Source organism: Quercus robur, chromosome 9 (assembly GCF_932294415.1).
Source record: "Quercus robur chromosome 9, dhQueRobu3.1, whole genome shotgun sequence".
NCBI classification, from domain to species: domain Eukaryota; kingdom Viridiplantae; phylum Streptophyta; class Magnoliopsida; order Fagales; family Fagaceae; genus Quercus; species Quercus robur.
In genome coordinates this window covers 11,317,337-11,345,260 of record NC_065542.1, presented here as the reverse complement: position 1 = coordinate 11,345,260, position 27,924 = coordinate 11,317,337, and the positions used below count along the sequence as shown (strand labels likewise).

Sequence of the window (27,924 nt, the reverse complement as noted above, 5' to 3'; positions counted from 1 at the left end):
CAAAAAAATTCTCTCTTCCACCAAACCTTGCCATACGTGGGACACCAACGTCGAATCTCCATGATCATGGCTACAAATGGAAGCTTTTGAGGCCCACATGACCACCACCAGTGGTGTTTGCCGGCCCGACCTTCTCCTCTCCCAACGTCTCCCTGTTTTCTCATTCTCTCAAGTCCAGCTGTGGCCAAGCTTCTGGTTGCCCCTTCTCCAGCAGTGCTTCTCAGCGGCATCACCAGCGTTGGTGGCTATCGGGTCCTCATTTTCTCCTTAATTTATTTTCTCTTCTATTTTTTTTTGTTTGTTTGTTTATATATATATATATATATATATATATATAGTTTCGATTAGTTTGATATTGGGTTTTTTGATGCGTGTAAAGTCTGGTGATTTTTCTCAGGTTGGGTTTTTTTTGGATATGGCATAATGTACTGTGATTAAATGGAAAGTGGCATGCTTTTAGGTTGCTGTATGCATGGGTCTCTTGTCTTTGCCATTAAAACATTTTGATATTAGATTTAAGAATTTTATTATTCTTCCCTTGATTTCTTTACCAAAGATCATCATTTTCTTTCATTTATAGGCATTAGCCACTAAAGATTATGACTTTCTTAGTTTCTTTCATTGAAACATTACTATGCTTCTTAGCTTAATAATAATTTCTGAAATTGGAATTTATCACGGTGTATCAGTTTTTTTTCATTATCTTAGTTTGTTATATTTTATAGTTTTCTCTCATGGTCCTAGTTTGTTACTATCATGTTTATTTTATTTTAAAGTTGATTTGGAAATGCGCGGAAGATGTTTGTCAAAAAATCTATTTGAAACTTTGAAGTTAAGCTAATTTATATGCATATTGTAAAGTCTTGAGGGAGGTCATCAGATTGTGAAATGCACCAGGATGCTCCCCCAATAGGTTGATTCTTTTCATTTCATAGCTAACAAGAGAAGGATCTAGGCTCTAGCTAAGGTGAGGAACAGAGTTAACGGTTGATTCATTTCACTTCCTACACCAAGAAGACTGTCAAGTTCTTGTTTTTTCAATTTCAATTGGCCAATTCCATTTCCAATCTTGGCTATGGGGAATCCAAGAATCAACTAATGGCCTTGTCAACAATAATGTATCTTGTATTTATCACCATGTATCTTCTGCAAACGGGAAAAAGAAAATAGTATGAAATGGACTTGTTCTGGCCAGGGTGTTGTGTTTTTGCCTTCTGTTGTTGCTACGGAATTGAATAGCTGAACAAGTTGTTGCATCTTCATATTATAGCTGATTTTGTGCAGATAAGCTGATTTTGTGTTGACAAATATATGTAATGTATACAATTTTGTTTGTGTTATAAGCTTTCTTAATGCATTTCGAATTTTTATCTAGACTAAATGGAGTTGTTTTTTGTGTATGAATTTGCTTGGAGCAAGTACTAACATTGACGATGACTCAAAAACACAAATTATATTGAAGTGTTTACTTGACTCTTTATTCTTTTGAAAACAAGGAATACATATCAAGAGTCTTCAAAGGATGCTTGGCCAATTTTACAATCAAAATTCAATTCAAGAGAGTAGACAAGAAATGAATTCGATCTAAAAATGAACAGAACCTTATTAGAATGTACACTTTGACCACAAGGCCATATAACAACAGTTTTGTTGAAATATACACTTCGTTAACAAGAAACAAATCTTCCCATCATCATAAATTCATAATACACAATTCCCACAAAAGAAAAAAGAAGGTCTTGTAAGCTTCAAGATCAAGTTCTTTAACAACCGTAAGTGGCATGACCTGCTCATTAAGTTCCAGCTAGTGTGCCTCCTGCTTCTTGACTGTACATTACGAATGTAATTATAAGTTTATAATTAAGCCACACATCACATGCATAGACATAAGCAAAGTAAACCTTTTAAATTTAAAGAAGCCTACATAACCTCAGTGGCTTTCAATGTTCCAATCTAAAAGAATTATTTATTTATTTTTAACTTTTACATATATTTAACAAATCTTGGAATTACAACTTCCCCCACCCCTCCATAGGTTTTGCTAGCATAAATATTTCCAGTTCTTAAAGAAATTTGTTGTTCTACTATTGACAAAGCCCCTTTTACTTCCACCCATGTAGTCAAAATGGAATTTCAACAAGCATGTTGTTCATTTGTATATACAAGAATTTAGGGAAATAAAAATCACAATGTGACCAACAACTTTATTTTAACCATTGGAAAATCCTTTTAACACAAAAACCAAAATTTTGATTTCCATCTCTTAGTGGGTGCATTTCGCACAAATTATCTAGAAACTCTTTGACCTATACAACATGTTCAAGAGAGAGAAAAAAAAAAAAAAAAAAAAGGCCATATACGTAGTAGTAAGCTAACTGAAAAGAAGTTTTTATTTCATTTCCTAGGCTATGCAGTCATGAAAAGTCTAAAATCCAAAGAAAACAAAGGAAACAAGAACAAGACAGAGGTATTAGTGAAATGTTCTTGTTGCTCTCACTGTTGCACAATACAGAAAAAATAGACAAAATTTCAAACACCTGAACATTGAAATAATTTTTATGAGCTATTGAATCATTGAGAGGTAAAAAAGTGTCTAACATTTGACCATGCATAAGGTGCTAGTCATCTTTAACTTTTCTCTGCAAGTAAAGGAAACCCAAATGCAAGAATGTAAAGACAAAATATTTGTGCACATTATTAACAAAAAAAAAAAAAACTAGCTAATAACAGGGGAATTCAGACAGGAAAAGACCAATAGAAGATAATAGAACTCTATAAAAGAAAATAAACAAGTATGCACATATCCAACAGAAATATAAATATCTAATAATCAAATGAAGTAATATCTAATAAACAAATGAAGTCACATTATTAGAAGAGTAAATCTCATCCCTTTTACCCCAAAATCGGTAAGCAAGCAAAAGGAAAAAAAAACCCACATACTAAAACAACAGAAATTGACAAAAACCCCCAATTATTTTTATCATCAGTGAGCTTAACATTACTTCAAAGTTTCTAATAGACATTTTCACAAACATCTTCTACGCATTTCCAAGATCAACATTAAAATAAAATAGAACATGGAGGTATTGCCAATTGAACATTCTGCCCTACCCAAAAAATCCAACCCAAGAAAAATCACCAGACTTTACATGCATCAAGAAAACCCAATATCAAACTAAAAATTAAAAATTAAAAAAACCATGAGTTTCAATCATGTCTTAAAAACAAACATAAAGAGAAAAAAAAATAGAAGAGAAAATAAATTGAGGAGAAATAGAGAACCTGACGGCCACCAGCGCTGGTGACGCCGCTAAGAAGCACTGCTAGAGAAGGGGCAAGCAGAAGCTTCGCAACAGTTGGACTTGAGAGAACGAGAAAACAGAGAGACGTTGAGAGAGAAGGTCAGGCCGGCAAGCACCGCTGGTGAATCTGAAAAAGAAAGAGAAAGGGAAGTGAAGTGGGAGAAAGTGGAGAAACAAAATAGTGAGACACGGATCGATGATGTGGCAACCCTTTACAACCATTGGATTAAATCAATGGTTGATATTAGAACTATTGCACGGGATATGAATCATGGTTGCTTTGCTGGGTATTTTCTTTTCAGTCTTGAAGCTTGGCTGTCTTGTGAGCAAAGAACAAAGCTTTTTTTTTTTTTTTTTTAGAATCAAGAACAAAGTTTAGTTGTAATAAAAGAAAAGCCCAAAGTGAAAAATGGGGTTAAATCATGATAGGCCACAAACTAAATGACCCCCTAATAATAGAATTTAATTAATTAATTAGTCAAGTTATTAATTAATCAATTTATCATGCAAACACGTGGTAGTACAAACAAATTACCAATAAACTAATTATACAACGGAAAATAAATAACACGGTGATTTGTTTACGAATGGGGAAAACCTAAGGGCAAAAACTCCACCGAGTGATTTTCAGGTCACCACTCCCGAAACTCCACTATTATCACAACAAGTGATTACAAGTAAAAGAATCCCAAGTACCTTACCAACCTACAGTTGAACCCTTACCCTAATGCCTAATTAGACTTGTTCTGTAGTGACAGTTTCCCTTTCTGATGCACAACTCCCAAGTACATGACTAACCAATTACACGGATCCCAATACGCGACTTCAATCACCAACTAAGAAGATTATTGGTTGCAAAGTTCTTCAGTTCATCCACACGATGAAGATCAAGAAGATGCTTGGTCACAAAACTTTACGGTGCACATACACAGCAACTTCTTCAAGAGAAAGAGATGAACTAGGGTAAGAACTTCGTCTCCGGTCACAATTTGCTTGAATAGAGTTTGCTTAATGCTTGTGCAACTTGTGAACTGTTTAACGGCCCTTAAAACAATCATTTTATATGTCTAGGGTTAGAAGAAAAGAAAGCCCAAAGACATATTCACGAATCCTAGGAAAATCATATTTGAATTCTAAAATTCTTAAACCTCGACAGATAGGAGGTGTCGAGCAGCTGTTAAGCAGGTGTCAAGCACACCAGTCTTTGAACAGCTTTCTTAAGCTCGATAGATGCAGCTGTCGAGTTTTAATGAATTTGCACTATCAACTTGTTTTCTTGGACAGACTTGAAAGTTTCAATACTTGATCCTGGAACATGGTTTCTTGAAATATTTAAACACATCCTAAATCTACCCAAATACAAGTAAAGTGCGTTTTGTCAAAGGATAAGCCAATTACATAAAGTAGTGACATATGTTCCTAACAAGTGAAACACATATGTCCAAATCATGTCAGCATGTGACTTCTTAAAAGGTGGACCTATGCATTGAAAGTTTGTGATGAAGGCATAGTTTTATTTTATTTTTACACCGTAGCTAATTTCTACAAGTTGCCTAGACCCATGTTGTTTCCAACAACCTATGTGATTTCGGTTTCCACAAACAAAAATAAAAATATATTCTCTCTTTTTTTTCTTTTTTTTTTCTTTTTTACTTCAAATCAAATGCAAGTCTATATTTCAGTTTCCACAAACAAAAATAAAAATATACTTCATTTTTTTTTCCAAGGCCATGATTTCAGTTTCCCAAACAAAAATAAAAATACACTTTTTTTATACTTCAAATCAAAACCAAGTCACAGGCTAATCTGATTAGCCCCACTCTCTTCTTAGAAAAAATATAATCCCATTGGTTCCCTTAAAATGAAATCTTCTCATGCTGCTCAGATCATGACTTGGAAGAGTTTAAGCTTACACATTTTTTTCCCCTTGTCATGCTTGTTAATTTCTTTGTCATTATTTTGTTTTGTTATTAACTTGCTACTTCTTTTTATTATCGTTATCTTGTCTTATGATTTAGCTTTAGGCCACCATGTCATAAAATCAACTACTTGTTTGATTCGGAGTAATGAATTCGATTAATAATATTGTGCCCATTGAACAATTAATTCAACATCAAATAGTCCTTACTTATTTAGTAGAGACCAGTAGACATATCGAGCGTGTGTAGGTGCCTCATACCTTCTCACGGCGTAATTTGATCCCCAAACTTGTCCTTGGTGGACGTAGACCATTTTCCTTATCCATAGAGTCAATCAAATGAAAAAGAAAGGGTTTTTATTTCTTGTTTTATTTGATAGGCCAAAACGAATTGACCCCTTGTAATAAATTAACCAATTAATTTAGTCAAGTGAATTAATTAAGTTAATTAACATGCAAATGCGTGGTTGCACAAACAAATCACCAATAAACTAATTATGCAGCAGAAAATAAATAACACGGTGATTTGTTTACGAATGGAGAAAACCTAACAGCAAAAACCCCACTGGGTGATTTTCAGGTCACCACTCCCGAAATTCCACTATTATCAAAACAAGCGGTTACAAGTAAAGGAATCTCAGTACTTTATACCAACCTACAGTTAAATCCTTACCCCAATACCTAATTGGACTTGTTCTGTAGTGACAATTTTCCCTTTTGATGCACGGCTCCCAAGTACGTGACTAACCAATGTGCGGATCCTAGTACACGATTTCAATCACCAACTAGAGAAGGTTGTTGGTTACAAAGTTCTTCAGTGCATCCCAACGATGAAGATCAGGAAGATGCTTGGTCACAAAATCCAACGGTGCACATACATAGCAACTTCTTCATAAGAATGATGAATTAGGGCAAAACTTTGTCTCCGGTTACAAATTGCTTAAACAAACTTTGCTCAACACTTGTGCTACTTATGTACACTTTTACAGCCCTTAAAATAATCCTTTTATATGTCTAAAGTTAGAAGAAAAGAAGGCCCAAACACATAATCACGGATTAGAGTCAAAATAGAACTGGAATTCTGTTTTTCATAAAGCTCGACAAATACCTGTCTGTCGAGATGATGTCAAGCAGCTGTCGAGCCATGGAGCTGGAATAGCTTCTTAAGCTATTGAGCTTTAATGAATAGCACTTCTTCAGCTTGAATCTTGGATAGACTTGCATGTCTTTAATACTTGATCTTGAAACACAATTTCTTGAAGTATTAAACACATCCTAAATCTATCCAGATACAAGTAAAATGCGTTTTGCCAAAAGATAAGCCAATTACATAAAATAGTGATATATGTTCCTAACAAATGAATCACATATGTCCTAATATTATTTTCCCTTTAAAAAAATAATAAAATAAGTGGTGACTCCTCAACTTGTTTTTTAGACTCATGAATTTTCTAATAAAAAATACTCCCAAGATCAAACCTTTCTTTTCTTAAAAACCCATCCCGAGAGGCGTCATGTGGCCGTGTCCACAGTAATGCATGGGAATGATTCCAAAAGTTTTCAAAACACATAATCTTCAACTTAAGTTTATCAAAAACAAAGTTTTAGATTTTTCTTCTCAAAATTTAAACAAACCCTCAACAAATTTTGCATCAAACATCACAAAGTGTATAATCTTGGATGGCCAAATTGATTCACACACAATTTTATGTACAAAGCTTAGCAAAGACTAACTTGTAATGTATGTGTAAACTAGTAAAAGTATGAGATACATGTGAGGTGATATCTAAATAGTAATCAATCACAATTTCTATATTATTCATCACATAAATTTCAAAGTGACTATCACCTAAAGAGTTACATCATATAACTCCCACATCTCCTAGAAAACAAGCTTGCAATCATGCATATATATATATATATATATATATATATATATATTGCCTTATTAAATGCAGAATTTTTTTTTTTAAGACTATACTTTTTTTTTTTTTTTTGTGCATGTGCTACACTTTCTCGAGCACAACATCTTATGATATGCACTAAGGTGTTCATGATTGGCTAGTAAAAAGTGGTGAGATGGTTATTTATACATTTCTCTTAGGATTTTTTAGTCCTTACAATCAAAAGCATGTGACTTCAAAATCAAAATCATGTGATCAAAAACTATAAACAACTAACATACAACATGCACTACATAGCTAAAACTAGAAAAGTGCATATAAAATAAGCTCATTTTAGCTAAACAAGGTACATAATCATGAAATGCAAATTTTATAGGCCAACCTCAACTACACATTTATGATGTGTAATACAAAACACACAAAAAATAAAAATCTTTTTGGGTTTTCAAAATTTTTATGACCACAAATAAAAAGCACACATTATGCTAAATGAACAATGCAAAAGTAATGCATGATAGTGCTTAACTAAGCTATAGAGGGTACACAAACAAGAAATATCAATTTCTTAATTAACCTATGAGTACATGTACAAACCAGTACATACTTATATAAAATCATATTTATATCAAATAATCATGCACTTAGTTGAGCAATACATACTGTTCAAGTTTCTCCACAATGTCAAGCATGTTCTAAATCAAGAGAGAGATATTATAATTCATGTCATCCTTAAAAAAAAAAAAAAATGACACAAAATAAAATATTTTTGTCTTTTTGAAAATTTTTCAATGTTTTTGGATTTTTGAATAATCAAAACAACTTAAGAAAATAAAACAACCAAAAACTAAAAGAAAACATGTCCACAAATAATTAAAAGAATTAAATTAAGGACAAGTAAACAACACTTACCTTAGCAAGTCTTTTCTCACCCGTATAACACGAGCCATTGGCTTTGTAGGTGAAAATCCATGAGAAGCAGAGTGTATTTGAGGGATTATACCAATCTTCTAAGAAAGACTAAAATCCTGCAAATTCCTTTCACAAGCCTCAAAAAGATCAACTGAAACAATAGTGTCCTTTTTATTCAAAACATCACAATTTAAAACAATAAGGCACTTAAAATTATCCATGAAAACAAGGACCAAGGATCAACTCTAGGTATAATAACCTAAATCAAGAGCTAACCCACTTTGATACCACTTGTTAGGTTTTAGATCCTTGTAAACTATATTGTTTAACCTGATTAATTAACCAAGTGAATACTTAGGTTTATTATTCAAATCTAGGTTAAAACAATAAAGTCATATCATGTAAAGTAGCGGAAAATATAAAGAACACAATGATATGATTACTCAAGAAAACCAAACCGGTAAAAAATCTAGGGAGGATTTAACCTAGTTATCCTCAAGGTAGAAAGCAAATTCACTATGAAAGAATTGAAATTTGTACAGTAGAACTTTGACCACTAACATTCTATTGCTACCTCAAGTAGAAAACTTACTACCACGACCCCATGATAGTTCCGAGTCCACGGACTACTTCTTTCTTAGGCCTTTACAACACAAGCACCCACACTTGTGACTTTGAGACTCCACTCAAAGGTTTTTCAACACAAACTCTCCTGTTTGTGACTCCAAGACCACCCTTGATGGTTTAGATCATTAGCAATTGTTGATCTTCATGCAGCAACTTCAGATCTACCAATTCTAAAGATTTGAAAGTGATATCCGGTAGTGACTTTGATAGAGGAAAGCACAAAACCTTTTAAATCTCACAAGAGCACCTCCAAAGTCCTAGTTAAATGTGCCTAGGGTTTCCTTTATATAGTAGAAGAAGTAGATATGAAACCCTAATCCTTTTTGGGCTTGAGTGAACTTAAAATTCTACAGACCTGTATTTCAATCGATCAAGCTTGTCTCTTGATTGGTCGAACCAGGCAAATTCTAAAATCTTTTTTCTACAGCTTACTTGTTCTTGAATCTTGACTTGAATCACCTTAAGCATTGTCTAATAATACCTATAGACTCTAAGATCTATATCTAGACAAGTTTGTGTTCACGGTTTGCCAATTGTTCTAAACTTTTAGAACCTAACACCTTTGAGTGAGATACCTTAAGTTATTGGTGTTGGGAAATATTAGTTCGAGTAGCAACACCACAAATCCAAGAAGTCTTGGTGGTTTGCTATTGGCCACTCCAACACATGCATGGACTATGATGCATGGTAAAGAAAAGACTTCGAGAAGTCAATTGCTAATTGGAACTTAGAGGGCACACAATATTAAGAAAGGTTTAGGCTTGAAGGATCTTTATTCAATCATGTGCTACAACTATTCACTGGTGGAGATTTAGTGATGGTGCCACAAAGAGATTTTTTGCCAAAAGCTTCAGTTTCCTCTTTGAAAACACATTTTGGTGTTTTCGTGTGATTTGCTCATTTATTATTCCACACTTTTTATTGCTTTATATTCATTTATTGCTATTTGAATATGCATACAATGAAATTTGCTTAATCACTTATATTTGACATTAATCGTTAGATTAAGCTTAAAAGTGTTTTGGCCGTAAAATTGGTAATTGGGGTCTAAATATAAACTTAGGATGTTAGATATTATCTTTCACAAGTAATAATTTGTATACTCAGAAAAACAGAAGGATTCAAATATTATATAGATAAGATTTAGAAAATATTATTATGTATATGATTAAACTAAATCAGGGGTATTCAAGAAATAATTTATCTGAAAATGAAAGGTATTGCCTATTTATTAAGGGGGAAAAAAGATAGGTTCTATTTTGATATAAAGAACATGATCCATGCACATAACTCATCCACGAAAATTGTGCACAAAATTTATTCTTATAATGGTGCGATCACATCTAAGAATATTATCATGATAACATCAATTGTAAAGGTGAGTTAATCATTTTTGTGCACAAAATATTATATGCAAATACCATTATCCTCATAATATTGTTACATTGAAAACTGTAGACTTATTATATATCATACCGGCGTGCTATGAATGGGAGCAAATAGACAAAGAAAGTAACAAAACGGTAAGAAATCTGATGATCTGAAATGAGTGAGACACCACCCCTCCAGTCCCCCCTTTTTTCTCTTCTTTTTCAAATAGTCCTCCGTTTATTTATTTACTGCAAATAACTAAGACAACGCAAAGATTATGAAAGAGCGCGCACATGGCTAAAGCTAGAGTACACATCTCAGCAAAAGAAGAAGCGAAGCAGCAGAAGGGGAAAAAAACAAAGAAATTAACAAAAAAAAAAAAGGAAGAAGAAGAAGAAGAAGAGAGAGAATTATTCAGAGACAATAACTTTCACATCAAGATCATTGTCATATGCAATATCATATATATATATTGGAGAGCAATTGCCAATGGTGTTATATGATGAAGCCGAAAATGGACCTCGTCAGTATGTTCCTCGTCAATGCTGATGAACGACCTTTGGGACCTGTGGTCAAGACAAGAAAAACCAAAGGAATGTTTAGCCCGCGTAAGGCCAGCTGAGAATACTCCAATGCTAAAGTCATATTATAAATTCTCAAAAGAAATTTCTCACAATTCTCTCCCAATATTTCATGTGTCCTTACCTCAGTTCTCTTTTCCCCTTTTTATAGTTTGTTTGGTGCAGTTATGCCTATTAATGTTGTTCCAAGCGTTTTTCTCCCGGGAGGAATGTGGCATTAATTGACAATGATGAATGCATTGAAGGCATAATGGATGACCATTGTGCCATTATTGTTTTTGTAACTGTTCCGACACAGTCATTGCTTGTCAGCTATTCTGATAGCATTCATTTGTGCTTTCAATGTATGCAGACCCGTCTTCGTGCATACTGACGGGGTCTTGCCCCTACGCTCATCTCCGTCTTGGACGAAGTTAATCCCATCTATCTTCTAGACGTCCTAAATATGATACTCGTCATTATATATGGTCCAATCCTCCTTAAAATGAGGTTTGCCTATTTCACACTTGCTATTTCTTCCTAAAGTTCTGTTAGCCAAAGTTAAGGCCTAAATCCATTCTTCTCTAATCCAAATTCATTGTTTGTAAAAAAAGACATTATTTCCCATATTAATTGGACCTCGAAATCTTTAACACCTTTTCTCAAAACTCAAAGTAAAAATTCGATGACACATTAATTAAGTTTGGAATACAATATCATTAAGGAAAAATAATATAGCCAAGTTAGATCGGATTGAATGGACAAAAGACCATACTTGACATGGAAGAAAACACAAGAAGAGAGAAGAGTCAATGAGAGACAATAACAGGAGGATGGCTGCTATAGCCACATAAATAGCTTCATTGTTGGTCGAAAGAAGAGTTACAAGTGGCACATTTAGGGACTTAGTTTAGGTCCAGTGCACTAGACTCGGTCAGATGATGACACGTGTCACCATCTCAAGAGGTTCAATGCCACTAGACACTAGACCTAAGCACTGGACCCGGTCAGATGATGACATGTGTTCAAAAGTTGACACGTGTCACCATCTCAACGAGTTCAATACTACTGGACACTGGACCTAAGCCTCACCCTGATTTTAGTTGCCAAAATACAACAAATGATATAAAATAATGGTTCAAGAAATGATATAAAATATATATATATATATATATATATATATATATATGTGTGTGTGTATAGCAAAATCCTAAAATGTGGAATATATAGATAGGGAGGTTGCTACAGATGCTAAGGTGAAACTTTTTTTTCCCCTACAAAATTTTAAAATAACTAAATTGAAACTTCCCAAGTCTTCAGGACACTTTTCATCTCACTCTTTTTTATAGGCGTATCATCTATTCCAAAATATTACTAGTATATATATACATATGAGTTATCCCTAGCTAAGAGCACTTATAGCAGTGGAGCTAAATAGCTATATAGCTATTTTAGCTCCACCAAAACACAAATAACCACCATCCAGCGGTGGGGCTATAGCTATTTTTTTTAGCTTCATTGCTACAATGCACATCTATAGATAAATGTGCACTATAGCTGAGAACTAAAAAAAAAAAAAAAAAATTATTCAGCCGGTTATTAAAATAATACAACTTGCTTCTTCTTTTTTCATTTTTTTATCACACCGTGCCTCTCTCTCTCATTCACTCTCATCTCATCTGAAACTCATCTCCCTCAAGCTCACTCTCTCAACTTTGGTCTCTTAAGCTCACTTTGTTTACCACCGCTGGCCCGACTCATCGTCAACGTCTCCGCCACTGAAGCTCGACATCACTGACCCACCAGCCGACCTAAGCCGCCGATCAGCCTCAGACCCACGCTGCCATCCACCGCAAACCCACGCTGCCAACCCATCTCGCCCTTACTTGTTTTTTTTTTTTTTTTTTTCCTTACTGTGGGCTGTGGTGTGGTGGTGGCTGTGGTTGTGTGGGTAGATCAGCGTCGATGGGTGGCTGGGTCCGTCGGCATCAGTGGCCTATGGCTGGGTTCATTGGCATCAGTGGGCTGTGGCTGGGTTTGTCGGCATTAATGGGTGGCTCGAGTGGGTTTCGTGGTGGTGGGTGTGGGGGTTGCCTGGTGGGTCTGGTGGGTGTGGGCTTGGTTGATTTTTTTTTCTTTGTTGTGGGCTGTGGTGGTGGTGGTGGTGGTTGTGGTTGTGTGTGTGTGGCTGTGATGGTTGTGTGTAGTGGTTGTGTAGTGGATATATTATTTTATTATAGTGGATATATTATTTAATTGTAGTAGATATCTTATTTTATTGTGATGTTTATATTATTTTATTGCGTTGAAAGTTAAAATAGATCCACTGCTGCAGCATGTGTGTAGGTAAAATAGATAAAGTAATTTTTGGTGGAGCTAAATAGCTAAATTTTTAGCTCCACTACTGTGGATGCTCTAATAGCACAAATTAGTTAACTTCGATGCAGCTTGGGAGAGAGAAACAACTACTTATAGCACTTATTGCAAGAAATAGTAGATTCTAGCTCAAAAGGCTTTGAGTGCAAAGTGCAATGCTCTTCAACTTGTTCTACAGCTATGAGCTATTGCTAAGGCTCTTGCATTGAGATGTGCATTAGTGTTTGCTCCATATGAGGGCAACCACATCAATCCGTGGATAATCTTGCAAAATACAAAAAGCAGCTCTTTTTACACATTTTGACCAAAAAACACCCACATCAGTGGGTGTAAAATTGTACAAAATTATGCATAAATATACAAGAGTTATAGTAACTGTGCATATATACACGGTTACTATAGCTCTTCTATACATTATTTTAATAATTTCTAATTTCGCTCCTTTTTTTCTCTCTCTTCTCCATCTGCAAAACCAACGCCCTCATCATCTGCTTCTTCTTCTAATACACACATTCCCACAGACAAAATCAAAAATCAACCACAGACACCACAAAACCAAACACACCCACACATGGACACACCAACGAAGACAAAGAGAATGGATTGGCACTTGTGGCGGATCAGTGTGCTTAGATCAAAGTTTCAAATCGGCATGCTTGGATAGGAGTTCTTCCCGCCGTGCTTGGATCGAAGTTTCAGATCAGCGTTGTACTCCCTGCTTGGATCGAAATTTCAAGGAGTTTGGAATAGAGAGGAGTGAAAATGTTGGAATAGAGAGGAGTTTCAGAGAAGACTCTAGAATAGAGTCTGGTGAATGGAGAGAGAGGGTTTGAGATAAAATAATAATAAAAAAGTGAGAAAATGATTATTTAAATAAAACAGATGATAGAATAGATAAACTGATGTGGGTGTTTTGTAAAAATGAGTGTGTAAAATAGGAAAAATGTTCTTTAGTGTAAAATAGAAGGAAAATTTACACTAACTGATGTGGTTGCTCTAAAGGCACCAGATTTGCTACAAATGAAAGGACACTAAATTGATGATAGACAGCGTGATGGTTACTACTCACCAATCAAACTCGGAAGTTGTGTCATTTAATTAGTGATATGAAAGGTTTGGTGAGTCAAAACTCCCATGCAAAGGCATGGTTCCAATGCTTTAAGAAAAGAGAAAGTATACCATGTTTGGATAATATCAACTCAGCATCCGTTTTGGTATTTCCTACCCAATAAATGAGTGACACCTATTTCAAAAAACCACATCAGACTACTCTAATAAATGATATTTGTTTTGGTATTTCCTACCCAATAAATGAGCGACATCTGTTTCAAAAAACCTCATCAGACTACTCCAATAAATTAATCACAATCTTTTATACTATCGGGAAGATAAATTAATCATTTATTGGAGTAGTCTGATGTGGTTTTTTGAAACAGGTGTCACTCATTTATTGGGTAGGAAATACCAAAACAAATATCATTTATTGGAGTAGTCTAATGTGGTTTTTTGAAACAGGTGTCACTTATTTATTGGGTAGAAAATATTAAAACAGATGCTGAGTTGGTATTACCGAAACGTGGTATACTTTCGCTTGAAAAAGAGGTGCACATGGCTGCTAATCAACTAGATAAGGGTGGCTAGGTTATGTTAATGGATGTTCTTAAGATAATTGTTAATGAGTCATGCTAATGAATGCCCTTAGAGTATTGGTTAACAATCTAATTAAAGAAAATTTTTATGGAAAAGAAAAAAAAGCATTTAATGTTTTGACAGTTTTTTTCATTTCCCATAAAAGTGATGTCGAAACTTTCCTAAAATGTATTGTTAACCAATGCTCTAAGGGCACTCATTAGCATTTTCCATTATTAATAAACCATATTAAGAAAGTTTTAACATAATTTTTATAGAAAATATAAAAAACTGTCCACAAAATTAATTGTTTTATCATTTTTCTATAAAATATTTTTAAACCAATATTTTTAGTACATTCGTTATCTAACATTAATGTACATGCTTTGGTTTTGAACCATTACTTTCCAAATGAGGTGTTTGATGCCCCTCATTGGAATTAGACTGCTTATAGAATAATTATTTGCATTTGTTTCATAATATTAATTTAATTTTTCTTTTCTTTTTTAAAAAGAACCTCAGATTACTTGGAGGGGAAATGTTAAGGATTACAAAATCTTCCACCTGCACGCATTGTATGAATGAAAATGTTATTCTAATCTCCCCAAGGCTATTTCAAAAAGATTTGGCTTTATTTGAAAATTAAGAATTTTTGAAAATATTTAGAGTCATTATTTATTTTAATATATTTTAAAATAGAAATAAAGAAATAAAAACCATTTTTATTACTTTAGTGAACTCTATATATAAGGTGAATTAGGCTACATTCAGGACAAGTTTGGGATGCGGGTTACACCGTGTGAAAATTAATGGATGGGGGTAGCCGCAAAAATACTCATCATTTTCTTAATTTATCCGATCTCAGTTTGATCCTCCATCTTTACTTTCTCTAGTGATTGACTTTGTTTGGGGTAGAGTCGATCTCTAGGTGGTGCAAAAGCTGATTTGAGAGAGAGAGAGACCTAGCCCACTTGGGAGATTTTCTAGGGATTATGAGATGGGGGCAAAGCTATAGGAACGGACGTAGAGGACAATGAATCAATGCTGGTGATTTTTTTTACTTGGGAGATTTTCTAGGGATTATGGGACTGGGACAAATCTATAGCAATGGACGTAGAGGACAATGAATTAATGACGGTGATTTTTTTTTTTTTTTAAATTTAAGAGATGCACTTTCTCCTTTTATATTTAGGGTAATTCACAATTTTCCATATTATACATCTTTGAAATCAACCAATTTCCATTTCTATGTTTGAAAAATGAGCAACACCCAAATTTATTACTTTTTTAGTTAAATCCAATAGAATCACAATGATTAAAAATGCAATCCAAGAAAATAAAAATATAATCCTCAAAATTTTCTCTTCTTTGTGGTGTATGACTAATAACTTCTTGAAAAGATTTTGTTGAATTTAACTAAAAAAGTTATATCGGTTATTTGCTTATTTTCCAAATATAGAGGGGAAAAATGGTTAGTTTCAAAGATAAATTAGAGAATTGTGAAAGACCTCAAACATAAAGGGGAGAAAATTTTTAAAAAAAAAGTTTATTAATTTTGATTTTATGGTTTTCCCAATTAATAACTCATTTGGCAAAAAAATTAAGAAAATTAAATTGGACTCCTCGATTTTTGTTCTATAGTAAATAGCTGCACCAAAATTAAGAATATTGGATGGGCACATGGCATAAAATTTTACTCTAATTGGATTTTATATAATTGGATTTGATACATTCTTAACATGTATCCAAAATTGATCATGTGTCTATATTGTACTATTGTGTCCTACCTAGTGCACTAGAGCATTGGACAGGTAATTTTCCCTAAATATTTATCATTCATATATATCTATGTTGAGCTCATTTGTTTAGATAAAATCTAGAACCACATTCTTTTTTGCCACAAATTTGATGTGATGGGTGTGGAGTAGTAAAAGAAAATTGATAGGTCTACATGAAAGTAACAAACATGCAATCACAGACTGCCACATAAGATAATTATAAAAAATAATGTGGTCTAGAATTACTCATAAGCTTATTGCCTTAGTTCTTCACATGTTCATTGCCAAGGAAATTCTGCTACCCATAACCTTACTAAACATGTTAGGTTTTGGGTATGGGTGGAGGATGTTGCTCCACACCTCAATGACGTAATCCAAGACCCCCATATAACCTTTTTTCTTTATTGGAATTTTCGGCATCCTTAAAATTATAAAATTAAAAAAAAAAAAAAAAAAGGCTTATTTCCTTAAGCCTAAGCAAAGAACTTGTGTGTGATCCAAAGCTACCTACGTCTGCCAAGTGTTGCCCGAACCTTACTTTGCACAAGTGCTATTTCCGCCACAATACAGAACCGACGTTAATTTGCATATGCCACAGAGTGCGATGCTGAATTTTTCAATTTCAATACGTACGTGACAAAGTAGCTAGTACGTGACAAAATTATTCTTTTTGCTCTGGCCAAAAAGATTGATAACTTTTTTAATCACTCCTTTCTTCTCACATGCATTTAATTACATGCATTTCACAGTTTTTAAAATTTTCAACAAAGAGGAGAGAGTAATTAAAAAAAATTTTTTGAAAGAAAGTACTGAAATGAAATAAGGCTATATGTTGATATAACCTTAAGTTATTTCATAATAAATTCAGCAAAAAAAAAAAAAAAAGTGCATTCCTTAATCCAATTACATTTTATGAAATAAGGCTACGGTGACACAACAAAAAACGCGTTTTTAAGCCGCGTTTTTTAAAAACGCTGCTCCACCCCTGGACGTATAGCCACATTTACTAAATGCAGCTATAGACCAACTCTGAAGCTGTGTTTTGTGAGGGTGAGGCTGTGTTTAGCTAGGTAGGACTTAAGCCGCGTTTTTAAAAATGCGGCTACAGACCCATCGGAGGTGTTTTTTTTTTTTTTTTTTTTTTCACTATGTCTGGAGCTGCGTTTAATAAACATAGCTTAAAGGATGCTTAGAGCTGCATTTAATTAAATGTAGCTTCTACATGTCTAGAGCTTCATTTGGTTAAACGCGGCTTAAACATTTAGTATAAATTAAAAAAAAAAAAAAAATCCCTCAACTCCACACAATTGAAAAAAAACCCTAAGCTCTCGATCTCAAAAAACTCTCAGACCACTCTCAACTCTCAAGCTACCTCTTGATCCAACACACTCCCCTCCTTCCCTCACTTCCACCCTCTCTGAATCCCCTTCCTCCCTTTGCTCTTCCCTCCTTTCCATTCCCTTCTCATCGATCGATTCTCTTCCAAAATCGAGAACTTCGGCTCTTGTTCTTACAAAAAGTCTAACCCTTTCAAGGTCGGAATTTGGAACTGGTAACACACACACACACACACACTTTGCACTGTCTCTGTATGCAATAATAGACAATGGGTTTGATTCACTGATTTTGAGTTAGGTTTGCAGGCATTTGTTGATAGAGAAGAATCGACGCTGACAAAGCCCAGTCCTCCATCACTAGCGCTGCCTTTGGTCTCTCCCTCTCTCTCTCTCTCGAACTCTTAATCTCACTCAAGACATTCTCGCAAGGCCGACTAACAGTAAGTTTTTTAAATTGTTTGTTTTGATTTGTGTTTTAGGGTTCCCATTTTTGGTTTAGGGTTTCGATTTTAGGTTTAGGGTTTCTATTTTCCATTTAGGGTTTCGATCATGATAAGTTATTTTCATAACAAAATCAACATAATAGTAAATAAATAAATAAGTTATTTCATAATCCAATTAAATTTTTAGACATTTCTCTTAATTAGTAATACCATTTTGTTATACAACAGCAAAAAAAGTTATCAATCAAAGACAAATTTGTGATAGTGAAAATTAGTGAATTCTCTCTAGACTATGTTTCTAATTAGTGAAAATTTACTATCCTAAATTTTTTTTTCCTTAACCAAAACTTTATATTATATCATGATTTATTCACCCTAGAGGTGGCAAAATTGGACACAACACGACACGACACGAAATTAGCCGGTTATAGGTTGAGGCTTAATGGGTTTGTGTCATATTCGGGTTGACATGATTGACCCGGGTTGGGTTAGTGTTTAACATATAGAACCCGTTTGACCCGTTTAATTAAATGACATTTTACCAATATACCTTTCAAACTCTAGGTATATAAACTTATTAGTTGTTGTAATTTATTTTCTTTGACATATTATGATTGCTTATTTGTGATATTGAGATATGCTTTAGTTTTGAATAATTATTTGTGATGCAATTACTAGCTAGTTCTAATTTTTATATTAAAAATATTTATTTGTTTGTTTTTTCATAAATTTTATTTTTCATTTTGATAAAATCTGATAAACAGGTCGACATGGCTGACCCGTTTAATAAATGGGTCGTGTTAGGATTGAGGAATCTTGACCCGTTTAATAAATATGTCGGGTTAGTATTAATTTATATAGTCGAATACTCATGAGTTGACACGACACGAAACTGACACGTGAACATGAATTGCCACCCCTAATTCACCCCATGTAATAATATGGCTACCTCATTAATTTAATAGAGCCTTACCATTTTTGCATATTTTGATTCAAACTAAATTTGAATGATGTCTACTTACTATTTGTAGATTTATGGGAAAAAAAAAATTCATAAATATGATAGGCAGTTTTCCATTTAAGTTGATAAGAATTCACCCATTTTTACGTACATAGGTGCCTTGTACATATGTATACCTATAATGCCTATTTCCTTAACTACTCCAAACTGTTGAAATCAATTTATAAACTAGTTATGTAACTTGAATAGAAGAAAATTCGTATAGGATTGAGTCTACATTGATTCAAGATGTATTGTTTTAATCTTCTTCTTAATGAAATTTGCTATCTTCTTATAAAAAAAAAAATTGAACTAAAAGAAGTAGATAACTTCTAAATTTTTCTTAAATTATTAAAGCAATAAGTTTTTTAAATTATTGGTCTTATGATATTAAGTTTCTTTCTTCTCTTTTTTAATTCGATACTTGATAGTTATAATGGGAGATGAAGACTTAAACTGTCAATAATACCGATTAAACTACAAAACTCTTGGATAATATGTTTCAAACCAATAATAGAAACAAAAAGAATGGGAGGGTCCAACATGATAAATTTCATGGTGCAATACACCACTTTGGGACTATAATTTCTGGGATAAACTTAAATAAGAATGATTGATATATTCTCTTCTTTGATTGGGCTAATGCATTGTGCACATTTAATTGGATAGGTTTCGTGACATGTTCAGTTCCACTAACTAGCTAGAGAGCCAAATCAAATTTGTCACATTGCCTTTACAATAAATTAATTACAGCCTAATACGCCCGAGCTTACTCACACATTAATTTTCCAAACAAAAGAAAAATACCCTAATTCAAATGTTGCTTTCCATAGTGTGTATATATATATATATATATATATATATGCGCATGTGCTTCACCAACCTCTGGATGATGAGTCTTTTTTTTCTTTTATTTTTTGGCACATATATCTTACACAGACCTAAGCCGCAATTATTAGGATCATATGCACCAGTAACTATCCACTTGAAAAGCAGTATCGAGTTATTCATTGCACTGGACTATTGAAAATTTTACCGTACCAATGGAGCATCTTTGAGCCAGTGAACAATTTGATATTTCTTGTGCACCTTGTCTAGAATAATGGATAGCTTGTAGTTTACAATTTTTCTCAAGTTTCTAGGACGCTAAAAAAGTGAAACTTTTTTTTGAGAGAATTTCTACCTATGGTGTGCAAAAAAAGAAATCAACCTATATATATTTTGTGTGTGTGTGTGTGTTTTTTTTTTTAGTAGTATCTCAATATTCTATGTTAGGACAAATTTATACTCCTGCCAAGTTACAAATTTTAAGTCAAGTTAATCAACCAATTAGTTATAAAATACTTGGTCAAAACATACACACACCATATTGCAATAACCAATAGTAGAAGAAAAAGAGACAAACGATATGGTGATCACTACAAAAAATGGGGTCTATAGCCGCGTTTCAAAAACACGGCTATAGACCCACAAAAGGCAACTATAGGATATAGCTGCGTTTACAAACCAGACCTATACTACACAACAATAGCCCCTTTCGGGTCTATAGCCTCCTTTTTATAACCGCGGCTAAAGGTCAAACCTATAGTCGCGTTTTTTAACCGCGGCTATAAGCTGAGACCTAGAGCTGCGTTTTTGAAAAACGCAGCTACAAACCAGCTTTGAGCTATGTTTATAACCGTGGTTATAGGCTTCGGACCTATAGCCGTGTTTTAAAAACGCGATTATAGTTTCTTCCAATTTATCTGAAAGCGGGGTCTATAGCCGCTTTTTTTACAAACGCAGCGTTTTTAAAAAACACGGCTATAGACCTACTTTCAACTGCGTTTAAAACCGCGGTTATAGGCCAAACCTTTAGTTGCATTTGTACAAAAATGCGGCTATAGACCCTGCTTTCAGCTACATCGGAAAAAACTATAGCCGCGTTTTAAAAACGCGGCTATAGGTTTTTTTTCTTTTTTCTTTTTTCTTTTTCGTTTTTTTTTTCCTGCTATCACAACTTAGGATTTTTTTACATCCCAACATCACAAGTTCCATAAACAAGTTCCCAACACAAAATTGCCAAAAGATATATACAAGATTTTGTACATCATAAAAAATATATAAGAAGGATTTTTTTTTTTTTAATTCTAAACTACCCTCAAACAGCCACAGCCAACAAGTAACAACATCACTAACCTTGTGTTAACAAAAATATATATACAAACGTTTGTTCATGTCTATTCACAAAAAACTTTACAATATGCTTAGAATGTCCACCAGGTTGTGAGGCCTCAGGAGTTTCCTCAGTTTCATTTGCTTCCATTTTGACATACTTCTTAGCATATTTCAGTAAACGAAAATGCTTTCTTCAATACATAATACTCTAAACATGAATTCAAAATTGTAATTTGGCAATGCTTAGATGCACATTTGTTTCAAAAGGCATGATCATGGAGCAATTTTGCAGAATAATGTTATAAGGGGAAGAGACATAATTTCCCATTATTTTTTTCCTAATTATGGAGTGATTTGGCTTTTCAAATGCCAAAATGAAAGGGAAAAGTAATATAGATTATATATGATAGGTGCGAGACTACGTACCTAGATAATTAGAAATAGGGAGAGCTCATTTGGATTAAAAAAAAACAATACAAAGAAAATATAAGCAAGGATCAATCTTTGCCATATCAGTTATGTTGTTTTCATCAACTTAGTAACATGAGAGGAAGACTAGTTGTAGTTCAACTATTCATTAATAATTTAACAAGAGTAGTGTAGTAACATACTTAGTCAATTTATCAGAGTTAAAACTTAGAGAGAAGAAAAAAATCTAGTCAAAACTTCCAATTCAATCAAGTTTAGCAATACATTATTGAGATTGATAATGAGAGCTATTGTTTTTTTCCTTTACATTATGTATTTTGCATGTGTCTAGTCGTGGAGATGTGCATATGCCAAGAAACTGTGTTTTTCAGTTTTAGGTGGCAAATAAGAATGCGATACTCTAGAGTAGTCACTATATCATAGGCCTTTGAAATGAGTCTTGAATCAACGTATATTACAATAATAAATTTGCAATATGAGATTTTATAACATATTCACCAGCAAAACGTTTTCTTTCCTACTATACTAACTACTGAGGTTCATAGTTTATCCATCATAGCATGTATCTATGGTGGCTACTGTTTTTAGAGAAATTTTGTTTTACCTCAAGATTCACAATTTCATTCCCATCAAGCATTGCCCCCCTAAAATATATTAAAGGCATCGTATTAATATCACACAACAATGCATTGCAAAAAGTAGTGTTTTGCTAAATAACATTTGTTTGCTACTTGAGAAGGATTTGAATCACGCATAAGTGGGCTAAGTTGGTTAAACATGTCTCTCATCGATGTCATTACTTCGGCCATTTGTGCTTGGTATCTTGCCTCAGATTGAGCTAGTTCCTCCCTATGCTTCGCTTGTTCCTCCCTAGATTGAGCTAGTTGCTCCCTAAGCTCTTCATGACTCGTCTCCAACTCTGACATCCTTTGGGTCGTTCTACTTGACAACGATGGAGTCGAGGTAAACTGTGAAAGGTTTGTGGCACTTCTTCCTGATGGGGTGATTCCAAAACCTACCCCACATACACGTCCTGGGCGCTCTGGACGATGCATCACCTGAGCATACGCATCGTCTTTGGACCAGAGGATTCCACTACCAATCTCTCCTTGTAGTCATATGCCCTGTTCATTCAAAAGTGCTGCCATCCTATCCTATTTTCCCACAAGAACCAAACAACACATTACACACCATAATCAATACAAACATGAATTACACTAAAATTCAATTCGACCAAATTGTGCTTACCATGTTGTCTTGTGCATGGGTAGTAATAACAACCCCATTTTTGGTGTGGTATACTTGTTGGTACACATCTGCGCGCTTGACTGCCGCCCCTTTAGCTTTCGCCTACATGATGAACAAAATTCATACAATAAACACTAAGGGGTTCATGTTGTTATGCCATAATTAACACAAACCCACAATGAAATAGTCATAGCATAGCAAAGTTAGTCAAATAATGATAAAGCTGAGAGAGTAGTAAATAATTTTGGAGAGCACCTCCTTGGTAGGTTTTGACTGTTAAAGTAATTGCTTCAGGTCCACTGGCAATAAATGAGAGGATTTAGCTAGCTTCCAAATACATGTGGGCTTGTTAAATGAAGAAATTAAAAATAAAAATTTGCAAAACTTCAATTCAGACAAAGGGAAAAACAAAATTTCCTTAATTAGATCTCAGTCTTATATTGCAAGTTGCATTATCATCGCATGTATATTAATATGACTAATCTACAAGTTGATTTATACTATATATAGATGGTGGGGTTCATGACATGAACCGCATGGCAAAAAAGTATATATTTCAATTAATTAACGATATATATGCTTTTTCTATATAGCATAGAAAATTAGTAACATTTAAACAATGAAGGAGAAAATGTTAATGTTAATATTTTTAATAATCCAACCGTTCGTCTTACATAAATAATTTGAGGCCTTATTAGGTTTTTAAATAATTTATTTATTTTTTATCTCACTTTTGAAAGGTAGCAAATAATTTTCCTCCCTCTTCCCTAACTTCTTTATGTTGCTTATACTGGCACCGTTTTAATGCAAATGAGGTATTTTTGGAAATATCTTATATGTCTAGCTTCGGTTTGATAGGTTTGGACCACAAAAATTCCACACAAACAAAGAGAATCCATAGAGATACATATGATTAGGCTTCTAAAAAATGACATGGGGAGTTAGAAAATAGGCATCATAAGCCTATTTTTTATGACACTTTATTTGAGTTAAACAGAGATCCAAGTATCCAAAATGTAAGTTTATATAAATGGAAAGGATCATGCAAAACCCATAGAAATTGGCTCAAGATAAGATTGAGATGCCCACTTTGCACACAAATTTGTCACAAATAACCCATGGGTGATCTAAAATGTTGGGACTTAGTAAACTAGGCATGTTTCTCTATGATTTGCAACAAAAAGTTATGTTCGATGCTCACCAGATTGCTGGAAAATATGTGCACCAAGGATGACAAAAAATAAACATTGAAAACTTCCCATTTGAATCACCCCACTTCTCAATTGCTAAGGAACATTTTTTTCTTTTATCATAGCACAAAATGACCCAAAGTTGGTACATTTAGAAAGTACGTTACACAAACTTTCCATTTGTATCAAGAACAAGCAAAATGGTGTTCGTGAACTACATATTGACCAAGTGTGCATAATTTGTACCTCAAAACTATAAAAAATAAATAAGAAAAAAAAGAACAAAAACTCAAAATAAGATGAACAAAATTTGGACCCAAAGCACATGGTATGTAAGAGAAAATTTGTTATTCCTATTCCATAAAATTAACATCCAAATTCTCTCCCAAATCAATTCAGAAAATTTCCAAATAAATAATCCTTTATCAATTCCAAAGCTTCCCCTTAGTTTTAAATCCTATTCTATAAATCCCTTTTTCTTTCATTGTTTTTATGCTTCTTGTCGCTATAATGAATAGCAAGCTTGTGTGATTGCCATTTAATCATGCTTGGGTTATTTTGAATATTTATAAACATGCATAATTAGGCTAGGATCATGTTAGGATAATTACTCTCCTTAAGTGGCTACTTAATATTTATATATTAAGAGCACGTTTAAGAAAGTCGTCTCTATATATTAAGAGAATGCATAAAGTTATTTATTGCATTTTTTACTTACAAAAATACCTATAATTTAACTAACTTATCCTTATTCGTAAAACATATGAAATGAGGTTAAAAACAAAATATTAAAAACACCATGTAGGCGTTCTTGAATTCTAAGTTTATTTCTTACCATTTCATCAGAAATTTGTGCAAAACTTTTGGCCCCAGACCTTGCTATTTCCTCCTGTTTACCTCAACCGTCCTTCTTTTTGTTACTTAATGTCTGCAACCACATTACCATAAAAAATAAAAAAAAAATAAAACATCTCTTAACTAAATTACCATGAAGATGAGATCAACAAAGAAAGTAGCAGTACCTCTGTTTTGTCATTGAACCAATAGTCAACCATCTCTGTCCATTGCGCTATGATAACCGTTGGCAGTTGGCTACCCAATACTTGTTCACGTGTCATCCCACGTTTTTTGTGATCCTTCTTCAACTTGGTCCTGCGATTTCTCCTCAGTTCCCCTAGTTGATGCATTGCCCATTCCATTTGATTGGGTGGTGTGACAATAGTGGGATCAATTATATACTGCTTCTGAAATGCAAAAGTGGAGTTAGCAAAATGTAGTAACTTAATTAGAACAACGGCTGAATATGACATTTAATTAGGACAGCATCTGTAAATGTAGTAACTTATATTATATTTTCATACTACCTCAATCTCCACCCAACAATCTTGTTTAAAATTGTCAGGGACGCTTGGCCACCCAGTAGGCAAAGCGGGCATAATAGGCCATTCTCGCAAAATGAGCCCAACCACCTAACGAACAAAGACCTGACCCCCCCCCAATCGGTTGGCCTTCATCATTTAACGGCAATTGGATTTTGTACTCACCAGTCATTGCCCATATGTTAGCCAACCTTGTTTTCCCACATCTTACACGCCTATTTTCTGGTGTTGGGGTTTGAACATAATCATCTATATATACAAAACCACCAATATTAGGACTGATTTATCAAAGCTCACAACTAGTGAAAAATATCACACCACGCAAAAAATTATGCATCTAGCAACTTAAATAATAAAAGGTTAATGATTTCATTTAAACAAAACATGAGTAAATTTAAGCCTTTCTCCCACACATTCATGTAACCCACGGGTTGTGCAAGTGTAACTTTCAATCATTAGGAACAACAACATATTCAGTTGACTTTGGACTTCATGAGGTCGCAAACGACCAATACCTCCCCTACTATACCAAGTTAATTGTTGAGAACATTTGTTGACTTTCATTATAATTAGACTGACTGGTAATTCTTAATTCTATGACTTCATGAATGTATGTGACTTCTTGGTACTGTGACTAATGAATCTAGAAATTGTTGGCACTGTGAGTAATCGACCAATCAACTTGTTCACCCATTATATTGGCAATCAACATATTTCATAACGTATTACCCTCTATGACAACCTACAACCAGTTCTCCTTAATAGTAACTTATAAGTCCCATAGAAAGGTTGTAACTTGGCCTACAAAGGAGAGCACTTTAACAAAACTATGTCTTGGCACTTATAAAAATAAAAGGAAAATCAAATTATGACCTCTTCCGATGACAAGATTTTGTGAGTTTATTTTGATTTAGGTTAATTTTGCATCTTTAAACAAGCATGCACTTACCTAGCTTTTGAAAAGATGAGCAACCTCACTTCGTTTGGATTGCCTTCATTTTTCCTTAATAAATTTGGATTTAGAATATATAATTTCAACCCAAACTGATCTTTAATCATTCTTAAGTGCACTGAATGGACCAAAGTGAACTAAAATGGGCCAAAGTGGACAGAATGGACCAAAGTGGATCAAATTGGACCGAAGTGATCGAATGGACCATAGTGGACCTAAAGGACCGAAGTAGACCAAATTGGATTGAAATGAAAGGACTAAGCAGACCAAATTGGACCGAATAGACCAAAGTCTACCAAATTGGACCCAAGGGATAATAGCTATGATTAGTTTCCCTAAAATTAAAAAATTAAAAAGCTAAGGAAAATCCGTTTGTTTGTCTTATCATGACCCCAAACATGTGAAATCATGTTAAGTTAATTTAACATTGAACTTATAAAAACTTGTTTGACACCATTTAACTATTAATACATAAGCAATTTTGGACTAAATTATAACAAAATTTGAAGAAATACATAAAGGAACTTTTACTTTAAAGTAAAACCCTTGTTTTTCTTACAAATTTGATGTCAAATAGAATTATTTAGATATTTAAATATATTATTATGTTTTGTAAACCAGCAACTCATAATTCAAATTGCAAAACATAAATCCTACAATATTAAAAAATGTGAACCCAATGGACAGATTATAGCTATTAGAACTAAATTACACATCCAGTAATAAACATCAAACTTTACATTCGAAGACATGTTAACTACTTGGGGCCTGTGTCTCATCGTCACTTGCCACTGGTCTTGCCTCCTCAGAAATATGGGCTTCCTCATTTGCTACCTCAACTGTTTGTCAGGAATGCGACGATCCTTGCCCAACGTAAACAAGTGGCAATTGATGTTTCCTCCCCATTCTTGCGTCCAACACCTTTACAACACAAACATAAAGATAATTATAACCAATAAGCAATCACATGAAGAAATAATAGTTTTAAGGATAATTGGGATAATTACACTTAACCCACCTGTGGTTTGCCTCTAATTTGATTTGCCTATCTGTGGTTTCAATTTTGACACTACCTACTTGCGATTCCCTCCGTTAAGGCTCTATTACCTACCTCCGTTAAAAAGAAGGTTAAATATGTATTTTTGCACCATTTTTATGTCTCTCTCCTCCTAAAACATAAAACACATAAAAATTCAAGAGAAAACAATATCAAAATGTGCTATTGGTAAAAAATACTATGCAATTTCTTAGAACTTCAACTTGTATTTGAACTTATCATCTCAACCACAAATAAACTAATTATACATCTGAAAGTATGATAAAGCCGTATGAGAAAAATTAGATAAAAATTAAAACTCCTAATCTAACTCAACAATGTTCAAATAAATCAAATCAAATCTCCTGCTCCTCAG

General features: G+C 33.8%; 1 long non-coding RNA gene across 1 annotated transcript; it reads right to left on the bottom strand.

Annotated features, from left to right (window-relative positions):
* Window positions 1–1,563: 1,563 nt before the first annotated feature.
* Window positions 1,564–3,634, bottom strand: LOC126700030 (uncharacterized). Its single transcript, XR_007646975.1, has 2 exons — window positions 3,286–3,634; window positions 1,564–1,827 (listed from the first exon to the last, which is right to left on the bottom strand). It is a non-coding gene; the product is annotated as an uncharacterized LOC126700030 (long non-coding RNA).
* Window positions 3,635–27,924: the final 24,290 nt, after the last annotated feature.